At 53.0% G+C, this 7,729-nt stretch overlaps 1 long non-coding RNA gene across 1 annotated transcript; it reads right to left on the reverse strand.

Annotated features, from left to right (window-relative positions):
• Positions 1-493: 493 nt before the first annotated feature.
• LOC140600603 (uncharacterized) lies at positions 494-5,175 on the reverse strand. Its single transcript, XR_012003787.1, has 3 exons — positions 5,025-5,175; positions 1,232-1,416; positions 494-990 (listed from the first exon to the last, which is right to left on the reverse strand). It is a non-coding gene; the product is annotated as an uncharacterized lncRNA (long non-coding RNA).
• Positions 5,176-7,729: the final 2,554 nt, after the last annotated feature.

Here is a 7,729-nt window from a genome sequence, read left to right on the forward strand (position 1 = left end):
AGTGCTGCTTGGTCAATAACTTGCTTTCCCCCTGACCTTCTAGAGGTCTTCTGCCTTCTGTGCTGATCCTCAGGTGCCTGCACCTTTGGGAGCTGCCCAGCCCCCTGCCAGGTGTACAGCTCAGTGGGTGTTGTTTATCCTGTGAGGCCCCTGCTCAGTCCTAGGTAGAGGGTGACACCAAGAGGGACAAAAACAGGGGTGGCGGCCAGTTGTGCAGCCCTGGAGTCAGCTCCTGGAGTCACTACCGCCACTCCTAGTCCACAGGGGCCTGGATGCTCCGGGGGGCACCTGCTGATCTGCAAACTCGGGGCCACCCAGCGGCAGAAGCATCCTGGCTGTCCTGTGTCCTCCCGGCTTCTGCCTGTCTCAGAGGAGCACCGGATCTTGGGCTGTGTCCCCCGGTGCCCTGGGCTCCAGGGCCTGCGACCCTGTGAATGGACCTAAAGTACCACGATGTATAATTTAAGAGCATCAGAGTAAATTTTGTGTGAAGTTAACTTATCCTTTATTACAAATAAAACTCATAAACCATTATACAGGTTAAAGGAAAACTCAAATTATAGAAACAGTGAAATGACAGAGGAGTGCAAGCCTCCGTTGGGCTGCAGCCATCACGAGCCCCATGGTAGGAGCTGGGGCGGGCTCTTGAGGTGGTTCAGGGTGTTGCTCAGGGGTCGAAGCCAGCTGCTCTGGAGGCAGGTGGTGGCTCTGGCACTTTGGGGACCCCGATTGCAGGCGCCAGGACCTACTCCTCCTCCGGGGTGTCTGAGGGTACAGGTGGCTCCTCCAGGGTGGAGCAGTGAAATAGAGCAGTGACCACTATCTGCAGGGGCTTTGACTCAGCAGCCTGTATCTCAGTTCGGGCCAAGCCCTTAGCTCCAGCAGCCAGGACCTGCTCGATCACCTCTGGCCCTGAAGGTGCAGCCAGCGCCACAGTCAGAGCTGGGGCAGGCTCTTGAGGTGATTCAGGGTGTTGTTCTCGGGCCGAAGCTGTAGCTCCAAGAAGACAAAGTATCATCACCAGGATAGACTTTCCACGTCCCTCCCAAATCCAGGACACTCTTCCTACCGCTCAACGTGTGTGAGTGCAAGAGCCCTGGGAGGTCTCCCCAGAATGCAGCCCGTGGGGATGGGGGAGTAAGACTACCCACTTCTCCTGGCACAGCTGCACGGAAGCTTGATCTGTGGAGCCCACCCGGTCCCAAACTCAGCCACCCCCAGTCCTCCTCACCCCTAGCCTCTGGCTCTATTGCATGGAGGTGTCTGAATAGTTTGAGGTAACGCCAGGCACGGTCTGAGCCTGGCATGCGCTGCCTCTTGAATTCCAGCAGCTTTGTCAGGGAGGAAAATTCTGGGAGCTGATGAAAATCCTCCTGATAGTACTCCAGCCAAATGTCCAGGATGCAGGAGATCGCCCTGGGGAGGGACAAGCAGGCACAGGCATCAGAAGACAGGGCTCCCTCACACACAGGTTTTCCAGGGAAGCCCTGCAGGAACCAGGGCACCCGGCCTCCTGCTTGGGGCTGTCGGAGGCCAGTCCTGCTCTTTGTCCACCTGCCACCTGGTGGTCCTGCCTGCCAAAGCCCTGCTCACTGAGGAGGGGCTGCCATGAAGCCTCTGTGTGTGGGAGCCCACGACCAGCGGTGTGACTATCACTGTCTTTCCTGGGGAAGCAGGACTCCCTCCTAAGCCTGGCTACCTGCCCACTTGCCCCTTGAATTCACCGGCAGGTGTCCGGGGAGGAGGGTGTCTGTCCTGTCATTGCCCTCACTGCACAGACTGTCACTCTGGGAATGTCCAAGTGAGGAGGGCTTGGGCTCTGTGTCTTACCATGGCCTTGCCAGGAGCCACCCATTACCACCACCTTCCCTCCTGTGGCTCTGTGGTGCCTCACTCACGAGGGGCCTCCAGGGGGTGTCCTTCCACTGACTCTAATCTCCCATCTCCCACGGGGCGAGTGCCATCTGGTCCGTGAGCTCTCACTGGCCCTCCTGAGCACCTGCTGTCCACCCAGGTCCAGGTGCCACCATATTGGTGAGTGCGATGCTCTCCACACCCTCTGCTCTGGGTCCCAGGTGTGGGGTAGACAAAGGGTTGGGAGGGGGCGGGCATGGAGAAGGTCTCCCTTAGGGGTCCCAGTGCTCTCCCATAAAGCCCGCACCCCATCCATGGCTCTCCTTTGCTCTTCTCCTGAAGGGTCCTTAGAAGTTGACCCTGTCACAGGAATTGCAGATGTGTGGGGTGAGGGTCCAGCAGCCCCTCCGACCCACAACCCCCTCGCTGCCCTCCTGGAGAGGGAAGGCCCTCCTGGAAGAGCGAGAGCTCTGTCACATTTTCCACCACTGCAGGACAGTGTGGTTGTCACCATAGGCAGCTACGATGCATCCATATCTAGAGAAGGGCGGGGGGCATCACATGAATCGTCCTGTGGATGTGACCTCTCATCATGGGGGTTGTCACCCTCTGACCCCTGACTAGTCCTGAGACCTGGGAGGCTGTCAGCTCTGTGCTTGGAGCCACCGGCAGCTCCCGGAGAAGTGCCTACACCTGCTGGGGCTTCCAGAATGCTTGAGGAATGAAAGGGCTCTGGCCAGGCGCATGGCCAATATCTGAGTGGGCCTAGGGCACCCCAGGGTACCCGGGGTCCCCCAGTCTGGTTGCCCCATGACACAGACCCCTGATGGACTCTCAAACCTCCATTTCAGTGGGAAAACAGGCCAGCTTAAGACCCTGGTGGTGGTGGGGGAGGCACAGGCTTCGTCATGGGGAGAGAACGACGGCTGATGAGCACAAGCACAACCCCTCTAGCCGACCTGCCACAACACAGACCCTGGGGGCTTCCCTACAGGACCCCACTAGGCCCTCTGTGACTCTACTCCAGTCAGAGGAGCAGCGCAAGGTGCCAGGAAGCTCAGAAACATTCCCCAGACTCCCAACCAGTAGGTGGCCCATCACACTGGGCTGTGGAGAGTCAGGGTGCTCACTTGGTAAACAGCAGGTCCAGCACCTCTTCAGTGCTGGCAAATTCATTATAGTTTTCTAAGAAACTGAAAATAGAGATGATGTCCCCGCGCAGCAAGGCGGGCAGCAGTTGTTGTACTTCGTGCTCCAGCAGCTCCATCCAGCTGGGCTTCGTCGGGGAGATCAGATTCCACTTCATGGCCGAGGCCCTTTCACCATGAGGTGGGACAGAGGGGACGTGCAGCCTGTGCTGTAGCCACCAGGAGGCCTGGGAGTTGGAGCGCAGACCAAAGCCCGACCTCTCAGCAGCTGCGGGGTGTGTGCAAGAGTCCCCATAGCAGGAACACAGGGCTTGAAGCCTGTGGCTCTGTCACTTAGCATCTGACTCTTGGTTATGGCTCAGGTCATGGCCTCAGTATCCTGAGATCCCTTCCCTGGCAGGCTCTGAGCTTGGGGCAGAGTCAGCTTGAGGAGCCTGTGTCTCCCTCTCCTACTCCCTGCTCTCTGCCTGTCTCTTAAACAAACAAGACAAACTATCCAATAAAGAAATGATCTTAGAGGATAAATGTTAAAAAAAATTGGATCAATACAAGGACCTCAAGTGGGAGAGGTTAGTATCCCAGGTCCGATTGTCAGCTGAGTTTTGACAGCACCCCCCTGTGATAATGGCTTCACCCCTTGAATTTCACCACACATCCCTCTCTCAAGGTGCCAACTTGGAGACCTTTCCTTGGGTGAGAGGGCTCAGGGTGTGAAGGCTGTAGGATGTTCAGTGCCGCCCTGTGATTTGGCAACAGAAGGGAATTGTATTGAAGTCCTGCATCAGTGAAGGGCTCAGTGGCTGTGTGAACCAACTGGCCTTCTGACATGTTGTGCAGCACACGAGGCCCTTGTGCCTGACCCCAGAACGGGGGGGCAGGAATGTGCTCCTTCACAACCTAACTACACAGCAATAGACATAGTACAGTGAGCCCCATGTCCCTTTGGGAAAAAGTCTCCCAATTCACCAAGACTATGCTCAAGCCTTGCAGAAGGTGGAGAAGGACCTCAGGCCAATGGGGTCTCCAGGGAGCACCAGTTAGGAGAAAGCATAGCACAGTGCAAACTACTGGAGACCGTGTGCGATGAGACATGTTGTGTCTCTTTTTTAAAAAGTTTTCATTATTCATGAGAGACACAGAGAGACAGAGACAGAGAGAGGCAGACACACAGACAGAGGTAGAAGCAGCCCCCATGCAGAGAGCCCGAGGCAGGACTTGATCTTGGGACTCCAAGATCAGGGCCTGGGCAGAAGGCAGGCGCTAAACCACTGGGTGACCAGGCATCCCCTGAAGGCTCTATTCTGATATTCCCACAAATCTGTGCACAGGGACTCTGCATCTGGCCCAGGCAGGGGCAGGGCCATGGGGGCAAGTTTGGGGAGAAGGGGAATCCAGACTCATGTGGGAGCCGGTGTCTAGGGGGGAGCCCAGGGGAGTAGCAGGCTGGCTTCTGGGCCCCGGAGCCCTTCGTACCGCACGGGGTCCTGGGTTTCAGGTGGCCCCAGCCCCTGCACTCACCTTGACCCTGCGCTGGCCTCTGTTAGCCGTGCAGGGCATTTCCCAGTTCCTTGAGGCAGTGGGGCAGATGACCTCTTCCTTCCGCTCCCACCCCCAGTCCTGTGTGGAGCTCTGTGAAGACAGTGCTCAGAAACCAGGCAGGAGGCATCAGTGCCCGTTCTGGCTGCCTTGGCTGGGCCACATACCCAGCTGACTCAATTCCAGACACACCACAGCACAGTTGGCACACACTTCCCCCAAGGAGAGAAAAGGGATGCAGCTGCAGGGCCTTGGGCTAACTCTGGGTCGGGTAAGAGGCACCTCAGGAATCCTCTTTCCACCCTGGCCACCATGACATCAGCGTGACCCTGAAGGGGTCACCGGGGAACCTGCTGCCCTACAATGTCCTCCAGCCTGGATGCGACCTGCCCACACATCCCTGTTTCCCTGAACCTGAAGAGGAGGGGATGGGACTGCCCAGGATGGCTGGCACAGGTGGGGTGGCCTGGCCTGTGCTGCTTTTACCTTATGGCACCTCCTGATAAATGTCCTGAGGCGTTGGCTTTTATGGTGGAGCCAAAGCCTACAGCATTTGAACAAGTGGCATCCCTGGGGTTCCTGGAAGCCAGAGTCCCCAGAGGTGGGCAAGCAGCAAGAGAACATCTTCCAGTAGCGATTATCTCCAGCCAAGTGAGCCTGAGGTGGGGCTGCACTAGAATGCGGGTGCCTGGTTACAGGGGTTCCAAGTTCTGTTGGGCTCTGCTGTCAAGAAAGTGACCTCACTGCCTGGGACCCTGTACCTGAGTCCACTCCTGGAGGAAGCTTCAGGAGCAGCACTCAGGGCTGCCAACGGCTCCCCCCTCCTTGCAGGCAATGGCCTGTGCACACAGTGACACAACCGCACCCCTCCCCACAGGCCCCAGGGAAGGACTGTGTGCAGCCAGGGCCCCAACCTGGAAACACACCTGGGTTCAGACACAACTTTCCATTCTTCTCTGGTTTTGACCCCAGAGAAGCCATTGTGCCCGTTGGGGATGGTCTGCATCTTGCCTGTGGGATAGGGATTTTCCTAGCAGGTGCTTCCTCCAGACATCCCCAGGCCACTGTGGCATCATATCTATGACATTGGAGGCGGGTGTCACATGCAGGAAATACCTCCAACCACATGTTCTTCCTTGGCGTGTACATGCATCCAGGCCCACATGGTCCTGTGTGCAAAAAAGTGGGCACCAGTACTCTCATTCTGGAGGCCCAGGAGATGACAGTCCCACTGGGGCAGGGATGGGCAATAGCTGCCCACAATCCTAGGCTCCTGAATATAAGGCAAACCCTACAGAATGTGTCAGAGTCTTGGCCTAGAAGTTGTGAGGCTGTCCTTATCCTGAAACCCTGCCTGTTGTGTGTTAAGGGCCATTCCCTCATTTCCACTGGGTGAGCTGTGGACAGCGGTGCACCCAGTGGGTCGCCCTGACCTGGGCTCTAGGAAACCTGCTGTCAGACACAGAACTGTAAGTAGACAGTAGGCACTGAATCTCCAGCTTGACCACCAACTGAACTGAAATCATTTTGTGTATCCATGCACACTGACAGAGAAACAGAGAAACGGATGTAAATGTAGACACATATGCAGAACTAGGTAGTTAGCAGAGGAGAAGTAACATCATTGAAGATAATTAAATAAAAAAAGAAATACAGCTGAATCTTGAATGAAGAAAATGGAGTAATTAAAATAGAACCATGAAAAATAATTCATCAAACCAAAAAGCAGAAAGAAGGATAAAGAAGCAGGAGCAGATTGGTGACACAAAGAAAGTGGCAAGCCTCGAATGTAAGTATGATCTTGCCTCACGGATTCCATGGAACAGAAGTCGAGCAACAAGCAGCACCTTCCAGCAAAGGCCTAAGAGAATTATTTTGTTTTGTTTGTTTTTACTTAAATGTTTTTATTTCTTTTTTCATGAGAGTGACAGAGAGTGAGAGAGGCAGAGATATAGGCAGAGGGAGAAGTAGGCTCCATGCTGGAAGCCTGATGGGGGACTCGATCCTGGATCCCAGGATCAGGCCCGGAGCCGAAGGCGGACGCTCAACCCTGGAGTCACCTGGGGGTCTTAGACTAAGCTAATTATTGAATAGACTGTGTTTTTTTCCAGTGGTCTACGCTTTTTTGTTTCTTTATCATTTATTTCTGCTCAATCATGATTCTTTCTCTCCTTCTTTTGCCTTTAGGCATTAATTACTGTTCCTTTCCTAGCTTCCTTAGCAGTAAGGCTCAGTTGTGTATTTGCCCCTCTTCTTGCATCTTGAGGTAGGCCTGTATTGCAGTATACTTTCCTCTTAGGACCACTTAGAGACAAGTAGAGCTGTACCTCCAAGGTCAGCAAAAGTTTGACACAGTCCTGTTTTCATTTTCATTTGCTTCCATGTATTTTTATTTCATTTTTAATTTTCTGATTAACCCTTTTATTCTTTAGTATGGTATTCTTTAACCTCCATGCATTTGTGGTTTTTCCAACTTTTTCCTTGTGATTGACTTTAGGTTTCATAGCATTGTGGTGAGACATTATGCATGATATGATCTCAGTCTTTTTGTATTTGTTGTGCCCCGATATGCGACCCAGTGTGTGATATATTCTGGAGAATATTCCACGTGCATTCAAAATGAACGTGTTCTGGTGCTTTCAGACAAAATGTTCTGAATATATTTGTGAAGACCATCTGGTCCAGTTTGTTATTTAAACCATTTTATCCTTGTTGATTTTCTGGTAGATGATCTGCCTGTTGCTCTAAGTGGGTGTTAAAGTCTCCTAATATTGTTTTATTTCAGTGACTTTAAGTTTGTTATTAGTTGATTTTTTAGGTTTGGGGGGCATAAATATGTACAACTGTTAGATGTTCTTGTTGGATAGATCCCTTTATTATATTATAGTGCCCCTTTTCATCTCTTCTTACAGTCTTTAGTTTAAAATCTAGTTTGTCTGATGTAAGTGTGGCTGCTGACTTTCTCTTGATGTCCATTTGCATGGTACATGGTTTTCCATCCGCTCACTTTGAATCTCTAAGTGTCTTTAAGTCTAAAATGAGTTTCTTGTAGGCAGCATAGAGATGGGTCTTGTTTTTCATCCACTCTGATATCCTATGTCTGTTGGTGGGAGCAGTTAGTCTGTTTCCCTTCAGAGTGAGTGTTGATAGATATGAATTTAGTGCCATTGTGTTACTTGTGAGGTTGCTGT

The sequence above is a fragment of the Canis lupus genome, chromosome 12, assembly GCF_048164855.1.
Source record: "Canis lupus baileyi chromosome 12, mCanLup2.hap1, whole genome shotgun sequence".
Classification (NCBI taxonomy): Eukaryota; Metazoa; Chordata; class Mammalia; order Carnivora; family Canidae; genus Canis; species Canis lupus.